The following is a 23728-nucleotide window of genomic DNA, read 5'->3' as shown; positions in this document are numbered from 1 at the left end:
CTGTCTGTCCCTCTCTGTCCATTCTCTCTCCCACAAAAAAAAAAGGCTTGCACTAATAGGAACCTGATTGATGATTATAAAGGGTTTTCCAGGGATCTTTCCTTTGTTTCCACTGAACTTTTAGTATCTCACCATTAGACACTTTGATGCTATCCAGTTGCATACTTATATGTGTAACCCCAATCTACGCTAAAAAGTCCTTCAAAGCAGGGTGCCCAAGCATCCCATTTGCCCAAACCTGAGGAGTTCCCCAGAAGCTGGACTTTAATTGCTAAAATCAGAAATGTCTCAGGCAAACATGGACAAATTGATCACACTACTCTTAAAATCAAGAACAAGGCTGTATCTTAATGTTTGTGAATCCCAGAGTCTTGTATAGTTTCTGGTGCACTGAAGAGTCTGTAAGAGAGAAGAAATAATTTTGGACCCTTGAAGGTTTCACAGTATAGCAAAATTGTCCCTTGTACTCAATCAGGTAGAAGCAGCCTAGTGTAATGAAATCAGAATAGAAGTTGGAATCAGAATAACAGAATCCAGCTCTACCAATCTGTAAAAGGTATAAACTTGAATACATCAGTTAAACTCTTAAAGCAGGGGTCCCCAAACTATGGCCCGCGGGCCACATGCGGCCCCCTGAGGCCATTTATCTGGCCCTCGCAGCACTTCTGGAAGGGGCATCTCTTTCATTGGTGGTCAGTGAGAGGAGCATAGTTCCCATTGAAATACTGGTCAGTTTGTTGATTTAAATTTACTTGTACTTTATTTTAAATATTGTATTTGTTCCCGTTTTGTTTTTTACTTTAAAATAAGATATGTGCAGTGTGCATGGGGATTTGTTCATAGTTTTTTTTATAGTCCAACCCTCCAACGGTCTGAGGGACAGTGAACTGGCCCCCTGTGTAAAAAGTTTGGGGACCCCTGTCTTAAAGCTTTATTGCCTTCAACCAAAAGCATATGTATAATCATATAACATATAGTAAAGGCACATATATGATAACAATAATAGTTCTATATGATGGTTTTTATAAAATACATTAAAAAACACAAAAGGAACTTAAATTTTAAAATAATCATCAGTGATGTAATAATAAATAATAGTGATATGCTGATTGAGATGGTCCAAATTATTATACCAAGATATGATACTAAGAAATAAACTGCAAAAGTTGAACATTTCCCTGTATACACTTAAAGGATGATATCTGTGAATATAGACAGCACACCTTTGTGGTCAAATTGCCAGCGAATAGCACTGATTAAGTATAACTCAATTCCACTGAAGTTTAAATCTTCAGCCTCCTAAAATGCCTATACTGGCTCAGTTGCTCATGATTTAACAGTTAGGTTTTATTCCTCACATCCCTCAAAAGGGCTCTTTTTAAAAAAAGGAAACTACATGAACAAATAAATCAAAAGGACAAAAGGACATTGCTTATTCCAAGTTATGCCTCGAAACTTTAATGGGAATTTAGTGCCCCACATATATGCTAACAGATAAATGGAATATCCTAGTTATATTTTTATATCTAAGCCAGACAAAAATTATAAATTTCATCCCAACGCACTTTTTAGACAAAAGTATATAAGCATATTTAATAGTAAAAATACTACTTATTTCATTCAACAATAAATTTTGTCATTTGCTATCTTTGTTTGGTAACAGTGTTCATGTGTTACTTAACAGCTCCTCTAAAATTATTAGTTGTTTGTAAATGTTTGTGATATCTACCAAGAAACTATGATTACAAAGAATTCTGGATTTCCTGTCCAGCTGGGCAGCAGGACAGTAAGAATCACTCAGAACTACTGTCTGGGCTAAATTTCTTGAACAAGAGGGACACCTACATGAACAAACCATAGAAGCTTAATGTATCTGGTCAGCATGGCAATTATTTTGGCCAGAGAAATTAAAAACCTATTTTTCCAATACACTCACTCTGCCAGAGGTACCAAACCAGAATCTGAGGTCATCCCACAGATCTTGTGGGCTTTTTTTCAGAAGAAGGAGCATTGGAGCTGCCGAACTGTTTTCTCTGTTTTGCCAATTTAATACAAAATATGATTGAAACCAGTAGGTCTGCATTGGTATTTATTTTCCAATGCTTTCCTAAATGAGTTTTATAATACTCAGAAGCATAGTGTTGAATTGATTCACCTTCGTCAGAATGAGAATTGTAAGTGATTTGATTAGCTTTTCTCAATTTTTGTCTTCTGACATGTTCTGTTATAACTAAGAAAATTATAGTCCTTTTTTCTTACTGAAAATAATTTATGTTTAGTAGCGGTTTTGTACCTGCACGGAAAATAATCTCTACAGGCTTAACTATCAACAGTTGTAGCTATATGAGTATTACAGTATTAAGAACAGTTCCAAAGAAAAATTACACTTTTGAATGTTCATGACACTGAGTGTATCCCTCAGACCTTATAATCGAACTTTGTAAATCGGATGTTTTCCCATGTGTTTTATCCAGTAAAGCGAGGAAAGAGTAAATAAAAATAAAAATGATGGGTTTTATATGACTATTAAACATGATAAATGAAGAAGGGAATCTTGTTGCCACAAGAGACATAACTTCATTGATCATTTAATTAAAAGCTGTTAAATGAATGAATGAGAATGTAAAATCCAAAGGGGGTTGATACTCTTACTCTTGGTGAAGCATTCTGCTCTCGCAAAGATTAAATGGCCACTCACTTGGGATGCATAGGGATCTCTGGTTTCTTTTTCTCTTCCTTCCATGCTTTTCACAGCTGAGTTTGACACTGATGGTTACTCCTAGTCTCACCTGCCTTACTTCTGTCCTGTATCATCCTGGGACAGGGTTCTGGCACCCTATCTAACTCCTGTTTCCTGCCTCTGGGTCATGCTCATCTTATCTACCTTCCATTTTCTGGTGGCAGGACAAGAGTTACAGCCACCTACCTGCCAGTCTTGCCATCTCACTTATAAGAATCCCTTAATTCCAGTGTCTTGCTTGGACAGCCTCACTTCAGTTCTTTTGAAAATTATTCATGCTTATGTGCTTTCTACTTTATTTCCAAGGCCTCCTCGTAAAAAGTCAATACTCTCCATGTGGATAGCACATTCAGGTGTGTATATCTTAGCATAAAGGGTTCTTCTCTGAATACTGTCTTTGGACACTGGAGACTGCTGAGCATGGTGTGAGCCCTGGGCCCCAGATAGGGAGGAGGTGAGATGGGGCATGAACTGAGATTGGAAGGTTTACAAGTGCATGAGCCATGACTCTTGTTGACCATTGTCTTTCCCACACTTAATAAGTGTTTTTAATACTGTAGATCTGTATTGTTGAATCCATAAATGAGTAAATGAATGTATCTGTTTTATGAATTGTCTAGAACTGACATTAGCTATAATGATGGATGTTACTTATTTTACTGGCCTAGTAATTTCAGTTTTAAACTGAAAGCCTGGGATACGGTCCTTTTTTTGAGATTTCTGACAAATCTGCATCTTTAGCTGGGCCTGTATTAATCAAAGAAGAATATTTTCTGAAACATAATAGAGAAGCACATCCTTTTGTTTGGTGTATTGAGGAGGCATTGTATTAGAATAACACTGAACGAAACTATTATCCTTTGGATTTCATTTTGAAATTGCATAATAAAGTTGTTTTTTTAATTAAATAATTACTGAAAAATATATTTATTTCTCAAACTAAGTATAAGCTTATTTAGTTAATAGTTGACTCATGTAGTATTTTTCTAGTTATATATTTGCTTCATATATATATAGTTTTGTGTAGAAAAGCAATTTATTCCATTATAAATGCTTACACAGTTAATCAGGTGAAACAGGTCACTCAAAACAGAGATAGTATCAAACTAGAGGTCAAGGACTAACCCCTAAAAAATGCAACTCTTATCCAAGATTAATTTAATTTTAAAAACAAATACAAGCTATTGATTTACTCTTTTTAACTTAACTGGACAGTCTGCCTGTGGTATAACTGTTAGGTAAAAACACACATCTTGCCTGACCAGGTGGTGGTGCAGTGGATGGAGCGTCGGACTGGGATGCGGAGGACCCAGGTTCGGGACCCTGAGGTTTCCAGCTTGAGTGCAGGCTGATCTGGTTTGAGGGGGGGCCCGCCAGCTTGAACCCAGGGTCGCTGGCTCCAGCGGGGGTTTGCTAGGTCTGCTGAAGGCCCGCGGTCAAGGCGCGTGTGAGAGAGCAGTCAATGAACAACTAGGGTGTTGCAACGCACAATGAAAAACTAATGATTGATGCTTCTCATCTCTCTCCGTTCCTGTCTGTCTGTCCCTGTCTATCCCTCTCTCTGACTCACTCTCTGTCTCTGTAAAAAATAAATAAATAAATAAATAAATAAATAAATAAATAAATAAATAAAATTTTTTAAAAAACACACATCTTTACAACTTGTTGGTAACAAGTTTTTTTTTTTTTTTTTTTTAAAAAAACATTTCACAGAAAGGAAAAAATAATATGAAAACATCTCAAGAAATACACTAACAAGCAAAAATATGTGGGGAAAGAAGCACACATAGCTTTGACTAAACTCAAGAAACTGAGAGGGAAAACTGTTCTGCATGGGAAAATACCCATTCTGGAAAGCCACGTGTGAAGATTTTAGAATAAGAATTTATGACTTGAATCTCCCCTACTTCCTGAATAAAAATGACATCTTATAGAACTTATACATCATGACTCAGACACCTACCTCACTTGGCTCTATTTCTTACTTCTAGCTTTTATTTAAGTGAGTCTGAAAAACTTGGGGATATAGCATAAAAAGAAAAATAAAATAACCACACACAATATTCTTTCGGCGGCTACTTTAGATTTTTGTTACTAAGAAAATTTAAATATAAACCTGCGACTTTTCTGGATCCATGCTTCCTTCAGGTTTCCTGCAATTCCAGGAGAAATCAGATATCTTGGCAGTGTGACCACCATGAATAAACAGCAACTCCGGAGGTCCATCTTCTGCATCTTCTGGGGATTGTTCCTCTCCAATTTTACTTAAATCCCAGACATTTAGTCTGCGATCAGTACCACTGGAAGCCAAAATAGTCTCATTGTGAGACCACTGAACCTGGAATATTTCATCCTTATGTGATTCAAAGGAATGCAACTTAAGTTTCAGATTTCTCAGGTTCCACAAGGCAACAGTCTTATCAGCTGATCCTGTGGTAAGAATGAACTCACTATAATGATTGAAATAAAAGCAGTTCACTTGAGCAGTGTGAGACTCAACAGAGTGGCTTGGTTTGAAAGTATTATTTAGATGAGTATTCCAGATCATAGGCTTGTGGTCATCTATGACTGACCCAAAGAGGGACTCAGGGAGAATATATCACAAAATGTCTCCTACTACTGCTGTATGCCCTGTGAAGTTGATCTTTACATCCACATTTTCTTCCTTTGAAACAACACCAATGTCCCATAGGCAGATGGTGTGGTCATTGGAAGCTCTAAGTAAGTGGCCCACTGAGATATGGGTTTCAAGAAAGCCCATAGCTTTCCTTTTTATGTTCATGGAGATGAAAGTCTGAGGTGCACTCTCCAGAAGGATCTGGTTTAGAAGGCTGTTCTGTGTAATCAAAAACAGAACATCTCTGGATAGTCTTTGTTGCAATGATGCAAGTGTTCTGTGGCATATCACCCGCTCTGTTCACTTCTCCTTTGTGGTTAACCTTGATTTCCAGTTCCATTTTTTTCACTAGCAGGTCTCCACATTATCCTTTCTCACTGCTGTGGTATGAAGCATCAAACTGAGCATCATCTATAGGAAGCTGCACACTGGCTATCAACAAGGTTCATTCGGTGTTTATGTCCCCAGGGCAACTTGGTGAATGCTAAAATCTTTTTCTCTGGTTTGGGTACATCTGAAAGCCACTGTGCAATTAGGCTCGGCCACTCCAGAGCATGGGTCATCACCAAGTCATAAAGAAAAAGGGTGTTCTTTCTTCATATATTGTACTCTTTGTTGAGCACACATTCTTCTCCTGCATCATCAAAGGCTGCTTTCTTGTGAGCCAAGGCAGGCAGGCAAGCCAGGGGGACTCTGGGGTTGAGTGTTGGGGGAAGGACAGGGAGGCTGTGAGCCTTCACTATGAGCACCACCTCTATTGTTTCCTGCTGCATCTCTCTTCATTTCTGTTGACTGTATTTGCTTGATTATTTAGGGGCTCAGTAAGATTTTAAAAATAACATATAAGTGGCTTCTTTTGCACAAAGTGCTTCTTTTCTTTCATGGAAAAAATCTCTCTCTCTCTCTCTCACACACACACACACACACACACACATTCACACACTCCCCTCCTTCCACATTCACTCAAAGAAACTAATAAATTACCTATCATCTGTCAGGTATGGAGATAGAGTCTGTGGATATAGTGATGAGAAAACAACTATCATGGTTATTTTTTACATTGACTTTGTGCCAACAAAGTATTTTGAAGAAGGAGTAGTTTATACATCAATGGTTTTTGTTATCTAAGTTAAAATAGGTGCAATAACCATTTAGCCTAGATTTGTTTCAATTGGCCTGATTTTCGAATAGTCTGAATTATCTACCTACATTTCAAGCTACGTGTCCTAATTTTGGCTTGGGAAAATATAGTCCTGTTTGAGATACATTTATTTTGGAAAAAAACCATTTTAGAATTTTACTTTTTTTCTTGGGTTAAACTTATTTTTTTAATAGCTTGGAAAAAAGTCAAGACTCAAGCCTTTTTAAAGTTGAAAATACATAAGTTTATGCAGCATACATGATTTATTAAAAATGATTTTTTAGACCAAAATTAACTCAATGAACTTAAAAATATTCAGCTCTATTTTTTACCTCATGTATGCACGTCTTATACATTTAAATTCCTGGGTTTGTGTCTGGTGAAGGGGTTGAGAACAGGCCTCCCCAAGATGTGCTCTTTTGGCACGTAGATTATTATGAGCTGAAGGCAATCAAGACCCTGTGGGCTCACAAGAAACTTTTACCTCTCCCTTAAAGATTTTTGATTGGGGGCCTTGCCCATAATTAGAGTATTGCCAGAGATAACTTTTTATGACCTATCTATAGGGTAGGGCAAACTTTTAATTACTGAATATCTGTTCTTGCTATACTAAGAATGACTTTCCACTCTTCTGAGGTCTCAAATGCCTTACCTCATCCTTAATTCAGAATGCCATGTAGACTTCATTTTACATTTGTTTCTGAACTCCACATACTCTCATGTATATGGGGGTTCCCATATGTACTTATGTAATAACATTTGGTTATTTCCTATTGTTAATCTATCAATTTAATTATTAGACCAGCCAAAAGAACCTGGAAAGGAAGTGAATTTTTTTTCCTTCCCTTAACTAGCAAGACAGATTTAAAATAGGTAAGAAATAAATATTTCTTCATTTTAATTTTAATGCCCAAAGCATAGGTTTTAAAAAATAACCTGGTTCATATATATAGGGAAATTCATAAATAATGATTGAAGTGATAAGAAGATGGCTATATCTTTTGTAGTGAGTATAAATGAAGTGTTGCTAAAATTACTAGACAGGCACCTAACCATAATAGATGTCATCATTTGGTCAAGATAATTCTTGACGTACAATAGCAGCAACGAGCAGTTGTCTTCTTGGTGTTTCTTCCTGTTACACTTTTGGGCTTTAAATGCTTGAAATGGGTCATCCCATTTATCCTTTCTGCAGCCCACACTATTTGTTACAGCTAATCTTAACAAGTTCCATAATAAGGTTCAAAGGTACATTTCAAGGACATCTTCAAAGCATCTTTTTAAACCCTTGCTGCTTCTCTAACATGCTATGTCATGGTTGCTTGAATATGTCTGCCATTCTGTGTGAGTTTGCCAAGCCCCAGTGGGTTGGTGTAAATCAGCATTGCTGTTAAGCTCAGAGGCAAGCTGCATTATAAGACCTATTTGCTGCTTATATTGTCCCACTATTTTAACCAAAAACAATATATAGTTAATATATAGTTTTGAGCATCTACCAGATATTTAGCATTTTGCTAAGTATTCTGTAGATTATAGAGGTGGGATGGAGAAGCCAGTATCAGGCTGGAGGGTAGTTAAGTAGAAATATAAAAAAGAGGGCCTGTTATTGAGCACCACAGTCCTATATAAAACCATAGAAAGGCAAATATACAGACAATGGAATTATATTGTATTGATTCAACCCTTTATGGGGCTGGATATTGTATCCTGGCAGCTCCAACTCCCAAAGTCTGGTAGAAGCTTAATTGGGGATACGTTATGGTAAGTATATTCCATTCATTAGTTGCATGAGTATAGCTGACTTTGTGTAGCATGCTACTTCTTTTTTAATGGTTATCATTGTTAAACATAGTACTTTGGTAGAAGGGATCAGTTACAACTCGCTTTCATGATTGTCAAAGGAATTTTTCCCTTTTATTGAGTTTATTGGGGTGACACTGGCTAACAAAATTATACAGGTTTCAGGTGCACAATTATACAACACATCATCTGTACACTGTACAGTTTATCTCCCCTATTTTCTGTTCCATCTCCCCCCACCCTCCTTCCCCCCAGCAATCACCACACTGTTGTCTGTGTCCATTAGTTTTTTTCTATTTTTTTTTCATTTTTGCTCAGTCCCTCACTCTACCCTCACTTAGTTCCCCACCCTGACAGCTGTCAGCCTGCTCTCTTTCTAGGAATCTGTTTCTATTTTGCTTTTCAGTTCATTGTGTTCATTATATTCCACATATGAGTATAATTATATGGTATTTGTCTTTCTCTGATTGGATTGTTTTACTTAGTATAGTGCTCCCAGATCCATGTCACAAAGAAGAGTAAGGTTTCCTTCCTTTTTTTTTTACAGGGACAGAGAGAGAGTCAGAGAGAGGGACAGATAGGGACAGACAGACAGGAACGAAGAGAGATGAGAAGCATCAATCATCAGTTTTTCGTTGCGACACCTTAGTTGCTCATTGATTGCTTCTCATATGTGCCTTGACCGCAGGCCTTCAGCAGACTGAGTAACCCCTTGCTCGAGCCAGAGACCTTGGGTCCAAGCTGATGAGCTTTATGCTTAAGCCAGATGAGCCTGCACTCAAGCTGGCGACCTTGGGGTCTGGAACCTGGGTCCTCGGCATCCCAGTCCAATGCTCTATCCACTGCGCCACCGCCTGGTCAGGCGGTTTCCTTTTTTAAGGCTGTGTAGTGTTCCATTGTGTATATGTACCTGAGCTTTTTTATATACTCATCTACTGATGGGCATTTAGGCTGCTTCCAAATTTTGGCTGTTGTAAGTAATGTTGCAATAAACATAGGGGGTCATATATTCTTTCAAATTAGTGTTTTGGGTTTCCTCAGAGAAATCCCCAGAAGTAGAATTGCTGGGTCATAAGGCAGTTCCATTTTTTATTTTCTGATATAACTCCATAATTCTTTCATAGTGACTGCACTAGTCTACATTCCTACCAATAGCAAATGAAGGATCCCTTTTCTCTACATACTAGCCAAAACTTGTAACCTATTGATTTATTGATAAAAGCCATTCTAACAGGTGGGGGTTAAATGATTATGGACAGAGACTTGACTTGGAGTGATGAACACACAATACAGTATATAGATGCTGTGTTGTGGAATTGTGTGCCTGAAACCTAAATACTTTTTTTAACCAGTCTCACCCCAATAAATTCAATAAAAAGAAAAAAAAAGTTCACATATGCATATCAAGAACACTGACTTTATGATTTTGACTTTTCTTGAGAGCTGGTAATGTTTTTTAGGACTTTATTAACATCCTCTAGGTCTAAGGACTTAGATCCTGACCTTGGTTGCTTTTCTCCTATGCATAGTGACAGACTGATATTTCTGTACCAATTATATAACTTAGCTTTTCAACATTTTGATGTGCATAGGTTATGTGATTTTTCAGAAGTCACACAGCTAATAAATGGTATGTTTATTTTTTATAAAGGAAAATACTGCTCTACAAGACTTATAAAATTTTATACAGCAGAAAGAGGGAAGTACATTTATAAGTCAACTAATTTTATACTGTGTTTGATAATGAGAAAGGGATGTTAGAATTTTTTCATTACATCTTTTTTTAAAAATAGGTATGCTTTTATTGACTTTTTTGTTACAAAAGTATTATAAATATCATTCTTTACACCAGCATTTAAAGTTGTTTACATTGTATATTGTTACAGCCTTTTTTTTCTTTGTATTTTTAATGTAATATATAAGGGATCATGTGATGTATAAAATTTTGAAACTATTTTCTTTCCCCCTCTTTTATGGTATGGATATCTTTCAGTGTCATTAAATACAAATCTACATCCTAATTAGAATGGCTACAAAGTAGTCCGTTAAACTGATGTGTCTTAATTTACTGAATCAATCTCTGATTGATGAACATTTAGTTTTCACATTTTCTGTCTGTTACAGTAGCAACAACACTGAAGTGTATATAAGGTCTGTGAGAGTGTATGTGAAGATCATCATTTTATTTGAATATTTCTTTAAGGTTTATTTCTAGAATTTGTACACTAATGTAATTTTTGATTTTGCCTACTGCTTATTTATGTTTATAAATTGGTATTCTTAAGTCCCAATCAATAGTCTGTAGAGGGGGAATAAAAAGTGCAGAGAAGGGACGTTTTATTTTTCTAATAATCTACTATGCATCAGATACTGTAAATACAGCATTTAATTTAATATTCACTTTAACTCTGAAAGGTGAGTTGTTCTGACCTTAAACAATAGCCATATATTTATTTTCAGCAAAGTGTGTTCATTTGGGAAACAATTTCAGTTTGGGATATGGTCTACTGGTGAACTACACACAAGTCCAGAGGACAAAGGAGAGGAACTTTAGTTTTTAAAAGAGAAAAGGGAAGTTCAGAGGGACTGTTTAAACAAAGAGTTTACTGGAAGAAATTGGGAGTTTGAAGAGTAGTGGCTTTTTATTGGCTGAGTTGTAGCGGTCTTTCATTGGCTGAGTGATTGCTGGCTGAGGATAAGATTCTCCTCCTTCTTGCTGGACTAGTAGAGTGGAAAAACATGTTGGAGATGAAAAGTACTTTCTTTCTGTTTGGAGAAATTGAGGATGAGAGGTAGTGTGTGAGAACTCCCCATACAGGCCTTTCCAACTCCAATGTACATGAGGTTTCTGTCCATTAGTCTTTATGATGGAGAGTTTAAGTCATTTGTCAAAGAAAGATTGTAAGTGATGGGGCCAAAAAGGAATTCAGTTCTCTGTCTTAACCACAGAACTTTGTTTTAAAATTGAAGTGAAATTCATATGATATAAAATTAACCATTTAAAAATGCACAATTTTGTGTCATTTAGAACATTTACAGTGACATGCAATCATCAATTTTAGTTTCTAAACATTTGCATCACCCCAAAAGGAAAACTTGTATGCATTATGTCATTCCCTATTTCCCTCCTCTTAGTCCTTGGAGACCACTAATCTGCTTTCTGTCTCTATGGATTTACCTACTCTAGATTTTATATAAATTGAAGCATACAATATATTACTATTTTTGCCTGGATTTTTACTTAACATGTTTTTGAGGCCCATCCATGTTGTAGCATGCATCCATATGTCATAATTTTTATGAATGAATAATATTCCATTATATGTGTATTCCTTTGCTGATAGATGTTTATGTTTCCACTTTTTGGATATTGTGAATAGTGATGTTAATATTGAACGTTAATGTACAAGTATTCAACACTTGTTTTCAATTATGGAGGGTGAAATACCTTGCAGTAGAATTGCTGGGCCACTTTAACCATAGAACTTTTGCAGCCTTCTTTCACAACAGTATGAGCACTTCTATGGTAATATAATGTTTCCTTTCTAATTTAAAATACAAACTTCAAGTTTTTATTTTTAAATATTGAATAATCACCCAATGTGTTATTGTGACAAAGTTGGTTGTTTAAAGAATTTAAAGTCTTCACCATCTTATTCCTGGAATTTAAGACTCGTTACAATTATTAGAATTAAAGGTTGAAGTAAGCGTGAGTATACTTTTTAGTTGTGGCTATTGTTATATATGGTTTAGCTGACCTATTTGGCTCAAGGTCAAGTGTGTTGTTAGTGAGTGAATTATCCAGAGAAACCACAAATCCTTATAAAAATCTCTGCTTATAATTGGGGATGACAAATCATAAATTTTTAAAATCTTAGTGCTGAAGACAATCTTTGGAAGAGTCATCTTGATGAGGACATTTTTACATATAATTTCCCAACTAACTACTCTCTAGGGACCTTGAGTTTATATTGGATTTCTATGTAACTTCTCCCTGTGTATTTTGAAGTCTGGAAAATAGACTCAGGGAAAATTGGAGCGGGTAAAAGAAGTTCCCTACTTATTGCCAGTGAAGGAAAGTAGCTGACATGGCTTGTCAGGGTGAGTGGGCCTCATTATCCCTCAGCAGTTTCCACCAAACAAGCTAGCCCAAGGAATAACCTTCTCCCTAAAGCATAAAATGCAGGAGAGGAAACAGCTCTTTTAATCCAGGAAGGGGAGGAAGCATAAAAGGTGGGAACAGAGAAAGAAAGAAGTTAGTGTGTTTAATTATTGTCTTTTTCAGATTGGGGACACCTGAGAGATTACATTAATTCCACTTCTGTACTTGAAATAGGGAAGGACTGGCCTAAAGTCACACAGTGCTGTGGTTAGAGCCCAGTGGGCTAGAAGCCAAGCCAACACTCCCTTGACATATGTATTAGTTTCCTAGCACTGTTTTAAAAAAAAATCCCATGATTAATGGATGTAATGCTGATGATTGAGGCCAGGCAGGTTCTCATTGAATTCGGGCAGACAGAGGAACTGCGGAGCCTGAAAGTGTAGGGCTATTAGGCATTTATTGGAGGCTTGCAAAGACAGGCAAGTGAATAAACAAAAAGAAAAAAGAGCTAATAAACAAAGGAAAACCTTCTTTTTGCTGTGAAGGGCAAGGGAGCAGGAAAACCACACCTTGCAGTGGCGGAGAACAATCTGGGACAATCGCCACCGAGGGAAGACATCCATAGCCTTACATAGACTATCCACACATGATGTTGCCACGTGCTTACACACTGATCAGGCAAAGTGCAGCTAGTAAACCAGAGAGCAAGCCTAGCACAGCTGTTTTCTCTACAATGGGTTAAACAACACAAAATTATTATTTTACTATTCCAGAAGACAGAAGTCTGACACATATTTCACTAGGCTAAAGTCAAGGTATTGGTAGGGCTGCATTCTTTTCTGGAGGCTCTAGGGAAGAATCTGTTCCTTTTTCCAGCTTCTAGAGGCTGCCCACATTCCTTAGCTTGTAGCCTGTCTTCCATCTTCAAAGCCAGCAATCACATCACTGACTTCTGATTCCATTCTTACATCTACTTCTCTAAGTCTCTTGCTTCCCTTGTTTACTTATAAGGGTCCCTGTGGGCTCATTCAGATAATTCAGGAGAATGTCTGAATCCTTAATTTGACCTCATTTTTATTTATTTATGTGGGTCAAATAAGTTTGCAAATATGATGTGTACCTTTGCTTGCTTATAGTTTGTATTGGGTATGGGAGACAGGCTGTAAGCCAACAAAATCATTATACCCTAAGGCAGGCATGGCCAACATATGGCCTGCAGGCCAGATCCAGCCCATGTAATGAGTTTATGCAGCCAGCAATTAAATTTTTAATATTCTCTGCTACTTTAAAATTTCAGCTACTCAGAAGTGGAAGCATCTTTGGTTACTGGAAATCGAGATATTTAAGAAGATAGTGATACATGAAAAACAATTCCGCGTGTGACTAATCTAGGGTTAACTTCCAATAATTGGGTCGAATAAATTCCCGGTACTTCTTTATTTTTTTAAAAAAATTCATTATAAAAATTTACAACTTTTGTACTCGTCTGTACTCGATATGAACTGTTTGACGTTTAGCAGCGATGTGAAACCCACATTCTTTTAGGTGGAGTTTGCTAGTGTGCACCCAAGGTCAAACAGTTTGTTATTTTTGTGGTCGAATGTGCTGAATCAAGTGGCATTGTAGCATAGACAATAGCTGCAGTTGATAACTAAAAACGTGTCCAGGTTGTCTGTAAAACTAAATAATTGTTTTATTTGCGATATAACCCCTTCAAGCTCATTCTATTAATTAAATATTGTTTCTATTGATTATAATACAGTTTGGATATTTATACAGTATGTAATTATATTTTTATTAAAATAATATTATATATTAAAATTTTTTTATCTCATTCATAAACAAATTGCATAATAAAATTTTGTTTACTTAAATGAATCATTTTTGCATTTAACATTTTTTAATTTTAATATTTCATCCGGCCCGTGAAAAAAGTTTTCTTTCCAATCTGGCCTGGGGGCAAAAACTGTTGGCCATGCCTGGCCTAATGCTTAGTTTTAAGACTAAGCCTTTCCTGCCATTTTAATACTAAGATCTTTTCAAAACTAAGCTTTTCCCCACACTATTGACTGTTGAATGATGTAGGGTAGTGCACTGTTATGAGGAATCCTGTTTATGCCTCAGATAAGTGACTTTGTATCAGAGACTTCCTTATTTGTATATTGGTTTAAAGGTTTTGATTTCTACAATATAAAATGAGGCAGACCAGGAGGTCTTTGGCTCGGTTCCTGAAATTAGCATCGGAAAGGAGAGGCAACCAAGATGGTGAAGTGCTGAGGAGAAGCTAGTTCATGCAGAATTTGTGCAGAGAGAAGGAGACGGGGAACAGAGGTGAATAAGGTTGGTGATGTAGAAACTTTTGATTCTAGGAAACTCGGATGAGTCAGTGGCTTTGGGAGCCCTGAATGGAAAGGGAAGTGTTTTTTCACTGTGTGTATTTCTTGCCCGCAGGGTGTGAGCTAGGATTAAATATAATGGCCCACCAATTCTTGGCTCTATTGTTTCATTACCATCTGTCCGAAACAAATGCGAACCTGCACAGGCCAGGAGGCTGTGAGGGTGGCTGCGGCTACTGGCTTTACATTTTATTTGTTTGTTTGTTTGGTAAGAGGAGAAGAGATATTGAGGCAGACTCCCACATGAGCCCCAACCATTCAACATCCCTGTCCTGGGCCAATACTTGACCCAACTGAGCTATTTTTAGCACCTGAGGCTGATACTCAGAACACCTGAGCTATACTCAGTGCCTGGTGCCATGCTCACACCAATTGAGCCACTGTCTGCCAAAGGAAAAGAGGGAGAAAAGCAGGAGAGGGAGGAGGACAGAAGCAGATAGTCACTACTTTTGTGTGCCCTGACCAGCAATCAAACCTGGGATGTCCATACACCAGGCAAACACTATCCACTGTGTTGCTGGCCAGAGCCTTTATCTCATCTTTGAAGTCCTTGTTATACATGTAAGATAACATATTTATAGATTCTGGGGATTTGGATATGGGGGTCTTTGGGAGCCATTGTTCTATCTGTTACAGCATGACGAATCATTTACTTTAAGGACAAAAAAAATGCAGAAAGAAATAAAATACATACCCCCTCTCCTGAGGGATTTGTAGATTTCTTTATTGACAAGTATATTTACTCATTGAAATACAGTACCTTTTGATTGTTATATAATTTTAAAACTACTTTTGCATATAATATTTCATTCCATTGTCACCCTTTTCTTAGAGACAATTAAGACTTGAAAAATTAAGTGGATTTTCAGAAGAAATGGTAGCTCTGGGTTATGTGCTCCACATATAAATATTTACATCTAAATTCAGTTCACTTTCTAAATTCCTTTAGACTGAAGAAATGGAAGGACAAGGTGTCATATGTAGGTTGATTTGTGGACATTTTCATCATGACAGACATTCCCAATACCTTTCAAAATGCACAAAAATATCACTGCTTCTTCTGGATTTCTGTTGTAAGGTACTATAAAACTTCTGATGTATTTTACTGTGGTACAATTGTAGCTGTACTATTCTATTGTAAACTAAATTGAATTAGAACGTTTTCTAGTCTACTCAGAAAACAGTGAGGAAACTGATTTCTTTTTTTCTTTTTATTTATTCTTTTTGTTAATTATTAGAAACCAAATTATTGGCATAAATGGTATGTAATGCCAGATATGTGTCTGTTGACCAGTCCATAAATTTGAGCTTATTCTTGAGGGTCAGAATCATGTTTTATTTATGTTATGGTGCTCAATTATGAGCTTACATACCTAGCACGCCATAGAATTTTAGTAGGGTTTTTATAAATTTGTGATGATTTTAATTATTGTATACTGTCTAAATCTTAAATTTTGAAAAGAATGTAAAGTTTTAAATTTTGGGTTTTAATTTAATTTCTAAATTAATCTCACATTGATAAGCATCACTATTAACTATGTTACCATTTTAAAATGAGATCCCCCAAAGGCTCTTCTATTGTCTCCAAAATGAGAAACAAAACAAAACTAAACTAAATAAAATCAAAGATAATGGTAGAACTTTTTACTTGGGAAGACTGGGCAATTGGTTGGAACAAAGAAAGTTATGATTTTAAATATCAAACTAGTTAATTTTCTACCAACTAAACAATGTACTATTTGAATATTTGGCTTTTATAGCACTAAGTATTTGACAAAAATCAGCTTCTCTGACTGGATCAACAATCTTTCTCCCTTTAATTGTGAAAGTATCTGCTTCACTTCTGTGGTGAAACCTGAACTGCCTCTTAGACCCAGTAGCCAATTTCTGAGGCTCACCTTCTTAAACCTTATTTATTTATTTACTTGTTAAAGTGAGGAGGGGAAGATAGTGAGACAGACTCCCACATGCATCCTGACTGGGATCCACTCAGCAACCCCTGTCTGGGGCTGGGGCTTGAATCAATCAAGCTATTTTTAGTGACTGAGGCCGACACTCGGACCAACTGAGGTATCCTCAGTGCCTGGGATAACGCTGGAATGAATCAAGCCACTGGCTGTGGGAGGGAAAGGGGAAGAAAAGGGGGAGAGGGTGTTAGAGAGAAGCAGATGGTTGCTTCTCTTGTGTGCCCTTGACCTGGAATCAAACCCAGAAGGTCCTATACTGAGCTGTTTCTCTAACCACTGAGCCAATGGCCAGGGCAATCCATATTTATTTTTGAACATTTTAACTACCTAATCAGTACCATTTGTGATCATGTCTCATTTAGTTATTTAGGCTGATGTTTACTTAGACTTAATAAGTCACAACACAACTGAGGTTATACTTACCAATAGTCTGTTCTCTAGGATTTAATAAGTGATTGAATAATTGCTTTTTGAATGAAAGGGGGGCCACATACTAAACCTGAAGAGCTCAAGGGAGTCCTCATGGTGGCCTCACAAACTCAGAGACCTAAAGTAGCCACATAGGATAGTCTGATATTAAAACTTTCTAATTAAAAGCAGTTCATGGCAGGTAGTCATGTCCTAGGGCAGTATTTTTCTCTAACAAAAGCCAGTGGCTACCTTCATCTATCCTGCCTGTTGTCTTTTGCATCTTCAATATTGTACCTGATAACATGCAGGTAATCTTTTCCTGTCCTCCTGCGGGGCAAGTATCCCACCAGGGCAGGAACCCCAGATCCCTTCATTGTTATTGTTATCATGTTAATTAACTATGACCTATCTTATTCTTGTCTATGTAAAAGAAGTTTCAGTATTTTTAATTCAATCCCAGAGATTTCCCTGCTTTTCTCTCTTCCACCTCCCTAATCTATCACCAATCCAATCAATGCCATGCAACCCTCTCAGTCTCTGTATAAAATAGTTGGTAATACTGCCACTTTCTGGAGCACTTTCTCAATCCCTTGAGACTTTTCTTCCCAGCAATCATAGATAGTTTGATTCAAATAAACTCATAAACATTTCTTACAGGTTTGGACATTTCTTATGTTGACAGCTTTATAATTTTTTAATTTATGGAACTAGGTTGATATTACTGAATGAGCTTACTTGTGAACATTCATTGGATCAGCTTTTATATGTTCTATATGAAGAGGGAGTGCAAACAAAAAACTACCATACTTTACCAGTTCTAAGCACACATTTAACATGTCTCAAAACAGGATGTAATCTGAAAATCTCATTAACAGAATTTCAATTTTTCTCTTATTTGTACACAGAAGATGGTAGTTTTCCTGACATTCATCAGCAACTTATTTTTCATAAAATGTCATCATTTAGGTGACTCTAAGCAAGAACGTTTTTTACTTTCATTTGCATAATTTTTTAAGAAAGTTTATAAAGTAGGATTTAGAACTTCTTCATATTTAAGATTTTATTCATTGATATAACTTCACTTTTAAAGTATGAATGATTATTTACAAATAAGACTAAGATGCAAATGAACCTGCTTATGTGCATTAGTTCAAGGAATGCATTTGACAGAGTTGAATAGACTCAATAGGATCTTGACACTAATAGTAATGGGGATTTCTCTTCTATGGTTTGTATTTTTCTCTGTGAACATCAGTTAGACTACACTGGTTGATTGGTTTGGACCAGTGGTACTCAACCTGGTCCCTACCGCCCACTAGTGGGCATTCCAGCTTTCATGATGGGCGGTAGTGGAGCAACCAAAGTTATAAATAAAAAGATAGATTTAACTATAGTAAGTTGTTTTATAAAGATTTATTCTATCAAACTTAGTGAAAATCTGAGATAAAGTAGTTGGTAAGTAATTATTATTATATACTTTAACGTGCTGTAACTCTGCTTTATAAGTTTTATAAAGTAAAGTTACTTCCTCCCTACTTTATAAATTGCCATTACTGTGGAACTGGTGGGCCGTTAGAAAATTTTACTACTAACAGAGATACAAAAGTGGATGGTAGGTACAAAAAGATTGACTACCCCTGGTTTGGACTGAATTGACTGAACTAACTGATTCTACATGGCCTGAACATTCTGTAGGATGAGGATCTGGGAAAAATCTTGCTCACTGTTGTTTTTAATCTCTATATCAAGTCTACCTTGGTCATACATCCTCATTAAGTCTACAACATTGCACTGAAGTAAACAAAAGATATCCTCAGGATTTAAAATTTTATCCCAGAAGAGTATTGAAGATATTTAAAACACACATAATTTTTTTTCAATTAAGGATAAAAAATGAAGAAAAACCATTAGAAATGATGTAGACCCTATTATTCTGGCTTTCTTATAGACTGCCAAAGAGGCAGCTTATTACTCCTAACCTTTTTCAATTTGTTTCTAGTGAGATTTCTAAGCAAGGCTTAACTGAAAATATTGGTAGTCATTTGGAATAGAAACACTAAATATAAAAGGTGAATACTTGGGGAAAAAATGCATCTGGACATTTGATTAGCAGTAGAAACTTCCCCGTTTCCCAGACAACTTTCCAGAAAAGAACATCAAAATTAATGCTGTTTACCATAGTATAAAATGATCAAAATTATTTTTAACTTTTAATAAAGACATCAGTAGCCTTAGGAAAATTGAATTTATTACTTCATTTGTTGTTTTTTTTTAAATATAATTACACTACTTTAATTATCTAATGAAAATGGAGTTATTCATTCTAGATATTAAGGAATGCTTTTGACTAGAAGATTTTTTTCCTGCATTTTTACTCCCCTCCCTCCTTTATTATTCTATATTATCTGAATGGCCTTGCAAGGGACAGAAAAAGATATTATGGACAAAGCTGGAGTACTTAATTAAAGAATAATATGCTTACTTTTATTTATATTGTGCATTTATGTTTGCAGAATTTGGGGAAGTCTGAGAATTGTTAAACAGCTATTCATAGTCTAGAATCCCAAATTCTTTTTTAATTTTTATTTATTCTGTTGACACGGTTTCAAGTGTTCCACTCAATATAACAACCTCTACCCACCACATTGTGCCCACCCATGCCCCGTGCAAAGTCTCTCACCACCCCTATTTTACCCTTTTTGCCCCCCCATCTAAATCCCCCCTATCCCTCTGGGGATTGCTACCCTGTTGTCTGTATTTATGTGTTAAGTATACACACACACACATATATATATTATGGCTAACCCCTTCACCTTTGATCCCATCCCCTCTTCCCCCTTCCCTCTGACAGCTGTCCATCTGTTCCCTGTGACCCAGCACCTGTTTCTATTGATATTTTGCTTCTCAGTTTATTGTGTTCTTTAGATTTCACAAATAAGTGAGTTCATATGTTAATTGTCCTTCTCTACCTGACTTATTTCACTTAGCATAATAATCTCCAGGTCCATTCATGCCATCACAAAAGGTAATATTTCATTTTTTATGGCTGCATAGTATTCCATCGTGTAAATGTACCACAGCTTTTTTGTCTACTTGTCCACTGACAGACACTTGGGCTGTTTCCACATCTTGGCTATTGTAAACAATGCTGCAATAAAGATGGGGGTGCATAACTTCTTTTATATTAGTGTTTGGGATTCTTACTCTATATTCCTAGAGGAGGGATAGCTGGGTAATAAGACAGATTGATATTTAATTTTTTCAGGAAACATCATACTGTTTTCCACAGTGGCTGCATGAGTCTTCATTTCCACCAGCAGTGCAGGAGGGTTCCCTTTTCTCCACATCCTCGCCAGCACTTATTATGTTGATTTGTTAATGAGCGTTATTCCAACAGGTGTGAGGTGATATCTCACTAATCATTAAGGAAATGATTAGTGACATTGAGCATTTATTCATATGCCTATTTGTCATCTGTATGTCATATTTGGAGAAATGTCTATTCAGGTCTTTTGTCCATTTTTTTTTTTTTTTACAGAGACAGAGAGAGAGTCAGAGAGAGGGATAGATAGGGACAGACAGACAGGAACAGAGAGAGATGAGAAGAATCAATTATCAGTTTTTCGTTGCGACACCTTAGTTGTTCATTGGTTGCTTTCTCATATGTGCCTTGACCATGGGCCTTCAGCAGACCGAGTGACCCCTTGCTCAAGCCCCTTGCTCAAGCCAGCAACCTTGGCTCCAAGCTGGTGAGCCTTGCTCAAACCAGATGAGCCTGGGCTCAAGCTGGCAACCTTGGGGTCTCGAACCTCGGTCCTCCGCATCCCAGTCTGATGCTCTACCCACTATGCCACCACCTGGTCAGGTCCTTTGCCCATTCTTAATTGGATTATTTATCTTCCCAGTGTTGATTTTATACATTCTTTATTAATTTTGGTTATTATCAGACATATTGGTAAATAAGTTCTCCCATTGAGTGGGTTGTCTTTTTATTTTGTAAATTGTGTCTTTTGCTGTGCAAAAGCTTTTTAGTTTGATTCCGTCCCGTTTGTTCATTTTATTCTTTATTTCACTTGTCCAAGAAGATATATTGGCAAAAACACTGATTTGAGATGTCTGAGAGTCTACTGCCTATGTTTTCTTCTAGGATTTTTATGGTTTTGCAAATTACATTTAAGTCTTTTATCTAGTTTTTTATTTTTGTGAATAGTGTAAATTGGTGGTCTAGTTTCATTCAAAAATGTACCTGTCTAATTTTCCCATTACCATTTTTTGAAGAAACTATCTTTATTCCATTGTATACTCTTGCCACCTTTGTCAAATATTATTTGACCATAAAGGCATTAGTTTATTTCTGGGTTCTTATGCCAGTACCAAGTTGTGTTGATTATGATGGCCTTATAGTATAGCTTGGTATCAGAAAGTGTGATACCTTCCACTTTATTTTTCATTTTCAAAATTGCTGATGCTATTCAGTTTTTTTCTTAGTTCCAGATAAATTTTGGAGGTATTTGTTCTAGAGCTATGAAGCATGCCACTGGTATTTTAATAGGAATTGCATTGAATCTGTAGATTGCTTTGCATAGTATGGACATTAATGATGGTAATTATTTCTATCTACAAATACAGTATACACTTCACTTGTTTGTATCTTTCATTATTTCTTTTTGATTTGTTATAATTTTCCAAGTATAAGTCCTTTACTTCCTTGATTAAATTTATTCTTAGGTACTTTATTTTGTTGTTTTTGTTATTATTTGTAATAGTGAATGGGATTGCTTCCTTTATTTGTCTCTCTGACAGTTTATTATTGGTGTATAAAAATGCCACTGATTTCTGAATATTAATTATATATCCTTTCATGTTGCTGGATTCATATATCAGGACCAGTAGTTTTCTGGATGAGATTTTAGGGCTATGTACAGTATCATGTCATCAGCAAACAATGACAGTTTTACATCGTCTTTTTCAATTTGGATGCCTTTTATTTCTTCTTGTCTTATTTATTGCTGTGGCTAGGACTTCCAGTACTATGTTGAATAAGAGTGTTGAAAAGAGACACCACTGTATTGTTCTTGATCTTTTTTTAAAAAAATCTTATTTTTATTAATTTTAATGCAGCGACATTGATAAATCAGGGTACATATGTTCCGAGAAAACATCTCCAGATTATTTTGACATTTGATTAGGCTGCATACCCCTCACCCAAAGTCAAATTTTCTTCCGTCACCTTCTATCTGGTTTTCTTTGTGCCCCTCCCCTCCCCCTACCCCCTCCCTCTCCTTCCTTGCCCCCTCCTCACCCCTCCACCCCCACCCCCTGTTACTATCACATTCTTGTCCATGTCTCTGAGTCTCATTTTTATGTCCCATCTATGTATGGGTTCATATAGTTCTTAGTTTTTTCTGATTTACTAATTTCACTCCGTATAATGTTATCAAGGTCGGTCCATCCATGTTATTGTAAATGATCCAATGTCATCATTTCTCATGGCTGAGTAGTATTCCATAGTATACATGTACCAAAGCTTTTTAATCCACTCATCCTCTGATGGACACTTGGGCTGTTTCCAGATCTTCACTATTGTGAACAATGCTGCCATAAACATGGGGGTGCATTTCTCCTTCTGGAACCGTTCTATGGTGTTCTTGGGGTATATTCCTAAAAGTGGGATAGCTGGGTCAAAAGGCAGTTCAATTTTTAATTTTTTGAGGAATCTCCATACTGCTTTCCATAGAGGTTGCACCAGTTTGCATTCCCACTAGCAGTGTAGGAGGGTTACCTTTTCTCCACATCCTCACCAGCACTTGTTCTTGATCTTTAGGAGATTGCTTTTAGTTCTTGCCCATTAGTATAAAGTTGGCTGTCAGTTTGTCATATATGGCCTTTATTACGTTCCCTGTATTCCCACTTTGTTGAGAATTCTTATCATAAATGGTTGCTGGATTTTATCAAATGCTTTCTGCATCTATTGATGTGATCCTATAATTTTTAGGTTTCATTTTGTTTATGTGATGAATCACATTTATTTATTTGTGGATATTGTAACAGCCTTGCTTCCCCTGAATAAATCCCAGTTGATCATGGCATATAATTTTTTAATATTTTGCTGGATCCAGTTTGCTGTTATTTTTTTGAGAATTTTAGCATCTATGTTCATCATTGGGCTATAGTTTTCTTTCTTTTTAGTGTTTCTACATGGTTTTGGAATTAAAATAATGCTTACATGTAAAATAAGCTTGGAAGTCTTCCCTACTCTTGAATTTTGTTTAATAGCTTGAGAAGGATAGGTGTTAGTTCTTTGAATGTTTGGTAAAATTCGCCTGTCAAACCATCTGGTCCAGGACTTTTATTTGCTGGGAGTTTTTTGATTACTGTTTCAATTTAATTTGTTGTAATCAGTCTGCTCAGGTTTCTGATTCTTTCAGATTCAATTTTAGAAGATGCTATGTTTCTAGGAATTTATCCACTTTATCCAAGTTGTCCAATTTTTTTGGTATATATTTCTTCATATTTTATTTTTATTTTTGTGACAGAGACAAAGAGAGAGACAG

General features: G+C 36.3%; 1 protein-coding gene and 1 pseudogene across 1 annotated transcript in view; one reads left to right on the top strand and one right to left on the bottom strand.

Annotated features, from left to right (window-relative positions):
* IL1RAPL1 (interleukin 1 receptor accessory protein like 1) overlaps positions 1 to 23728 on the top strand; it is a 1416727-nt gene that overhangs the window by 94139 nt on the left and 1298860 nt on the right. The window lies entirely within an intron of this gene.
* LOC136317832 (histone-binding protein RBBP4 pseudogene) lies at positions 4845 to 5920 on the bottom strand (annotated as a pseudogene).

Source organism: Saccopteryx bilineata, chromosome X (genome assembly GCF_036850765.1).
Source record: "Saccopteryx bilineata isolate mSacBil1 chromosome X, mSacBil1_pri_phased_curated, whole genome shotgun sequence".
Taxonomy (NCBI): Eukaryota; Metazoa; Chordata; class Mammalia; order Chiroptera; family Emballonuridae; genus Saccopteryx; species Saccopteryx bilineata.
Note: the sequence above shows the minus strand (reverse complement) of the source record. Positions and strands in the feature narration are given on the sequence as shown.